At 51.2% G+C, this 240-nt stretch overlaps 1 protein-coding gene across 1 annotated transcript in view; it reads right to left on the bottom strand.

Annotated features, from left to right (window-relative positions):
* The window catches only part of LOC119586974 (SUN domain-containing protein 2-like), a gene marked incomplete at its 3' end in the record, with an annotated part of 101,773 nt that extends 101,579 nt beyond the window's left edge, over positions 1–194 (bottom strand). Inside the window, 1 exon segment of the mRNA XM_037935712.1 lies at positions 19–194.
* Between the last annotated feature and the right edge of the window lie 46 nt (positions 195–240).

Consider the following 240-nt stretch of genomic DNA (forward strand, 5'->3'; position numbering starts at 1 on the left):
AATCAATTTAAAAAATACCTTTCAGTCTCAACTTCCTGTCGCTCGCCCTTGCCCCTCGCAACCCTACCTTATGAACACTAATAACGAAGAGCAGCTGAACGTTCTCTCTCCTGGCCTGTGCTCGTTCTTGAGTGACGGCGAGTGAGGGAGCTGGCCGACGAGGACCTCCGTGTCTCAGCCTCACCCCACCGGAAGTATTTGCTTACGTCAAGGAAGCGTCGTTCTTATCTGTGCGATTAT

Source organism: Penaeus monodon, chromosome 22 (assembly GCF_015228065.2).
Source record: "Penaeus monodon isolate SGIC_2016 chromosome 22, NSTDA_Pmon_1, whole genome shotgun sequence".
Classification (NCBI taxonomy): Eukaryota; Metazoa; Arthropoda; class Malacostraca; order Decapoda; family Penaeidae; genus Penaeus; species Penaeus monodon.